This window comes from Galeopterus variegatus, unplaced genomic scaffold (assembly GCF_000696425.1).
Source record: "Galeopterus variegatus unplaced genomic scaffold, G_variegatus-3.0.2 Scaffold9775, whole genome shotgun sequence".
Taxonomy (NCBI): Eukaryota; Metazoa; Chordata; class Mammalia; order Dermoptera; family Cynocephalidae; genus Galeopterus; species Galeopterus variegatus.
This window is the reverse complement of record NW_007735886.1, coordinates 6,927-8,929: the sequence shown is the minus strand read 5'-3', so window position 1 is coordinate 8,929 and position 2,003 is coordinate 6,927.

Genomic DNA, 2,003 nt, shown 5'->3' with positions numbered 1-2,003 from the left:
ACGTAGACAGGAAGGAGGGAAATGTGATGGGAAGAGACTTGCCACACTCTGTCCCCAAAGAAGCAGATGGGAAAAGGGGAGCATCTGTACCTTAGCAGGAAGGTGGCGCAGATTGGGGGTCAGGAAGGAACTTTATGTGGCCAGAGGAAATCAGGAGCCATCACCGCACCTAGAAAGTTCTGTCTGTTCGCTCATTCGCTCATATGTGTCTCCTGTGGCCAAGCAGTGCTGGAAGGGCCACAGCACAGTGGTAAACAATACAGGTAAGGCGAGGAAGACCAGCAACAAGGAAGGAAGGAAGGAAGGAAGGAAGGGAACAAGTAAGACTTTGCAGATGGTGACAAAGTAAAGCCAGGAGGGAGCGGGGAGTGATGGCCTGGGAGGTGCAGTTTTTGGAAGATTGGTGAGGAAGGGCCCACTGTGAAGACGATGCTAAGGCAAAGGCTGAAAGCAGCGCAGTGAGGAAGGGAGCTGTGGAGTTTGGTTAGGTCGTAATCTGCAGTACGTATTACATGACCAAGAAGAGATGTCAGGTGGCAATTAATCTTCCTAATGTGCATTCGTCAAAGTGGGGCATTTGGTTTATACGGCAACTGGAATCCCAAGAAAATAACAAGAGTCAGCCCTTCCGAACAGTTCAATTCTCAGTGTGCTGACAAAATTCAGTTTAGTCCTAGTGTTCTTCAATAAAAGGGACCAGGCTCTTTGAAGAAATGGTTGATTCCTTATGGTACCAGCAAGTAAGGAAGTGCTCAAAATTGAATGCAGCCATGTGGAAGGGACACTGGAGCCCACAGGGAAAAAGCTCCCAATGGCCAAAGCTGAAACAATTCAAGCAACAAAATAAATAACCAGAGTATTGAATTTTATTCAGTTATTTAGTTATTTTTGATGGTTGGCGTATTGAATTTTATTTGGTTATTTAGTTATTTTTTGGTGGTTGGCTGGGTATGGGATCCATACTGTTGACTTTGGTATTATCAACACCATGTTCTAACCGATTGAGCTCCCAGCCAACCATAATGCTAACCCATAGAAGAAAATAAATAGCCACAAGTCCACACTGATATAAATAATTGAATAAATCAGTAAATGAGGGAGAAGCAAAGACTCTTTTTTTACAAAGAAATTCCAACCAATAAATATGGAAGGGAGACACAAGATCGCCATTCAAATACCGCACTAAAAATTGTTGCAGGCAAGACCCCTGATGAATGCTAAAATTAGTGGGTGATAAAGTCACTCTGGAAAAAAAATTGTTGGGTGAAAGATGGGAGAGAAAGAATTCATATAGTCTCAAAGTAATTCGCCCAAGATATTTATTAAACACAAGAGAAAGATTAAATACAAAGGAAAATAGCTTTACATGAAAGAAATCAGCAGATATCCCCTCATCCAAGTGATGGAGGCCAACATCCCCAGTCTTGAGACATACAGACATTGTGAGCGCATTGACCCGATGCACTGGGAAGGACATAATTTCTGTGTTATTCCAAAATGCACAACCTCCTTCTAGTAATGAAGAAACATCTGGCAAACCCAAATTAGAAGACATTTTGCAAAATATCTGACTAGTACTCTCTAAAAGTCTGAAGGTGATGAAAGACAAGGAAATACTGAGGACCTGTCACAGGTTGGGTGAGACTAAGGAGATACAACTAAGGACAATGTGGGCTCCTGCATCCTTGACCAGAAAAAGGACATCAGTGGCAAAAGTTATGATATTCAAATAAGACCTGTAATTTAGTTAATTGTATTGTGCTGCTGTTAATTACCATCATGGTTATGTCAGATCTTAACATTAGCAGTAGCTGGGTAAAGTGAATATAAGAATTCTTTGCACTATTTTGCAAGTTTTTGTAAGTCTAAAATGAGTTTCAAAAACAAGTTTTCAAAATCAAGATTAGTATTAACTTTCCAATGAAAATTCTAGGTAAAGATGTTAAAACCTCGCAGTTGTCTGGCCTGCCCAAGTCGACCCCAGTGGTTTCAGAGCAGATAAT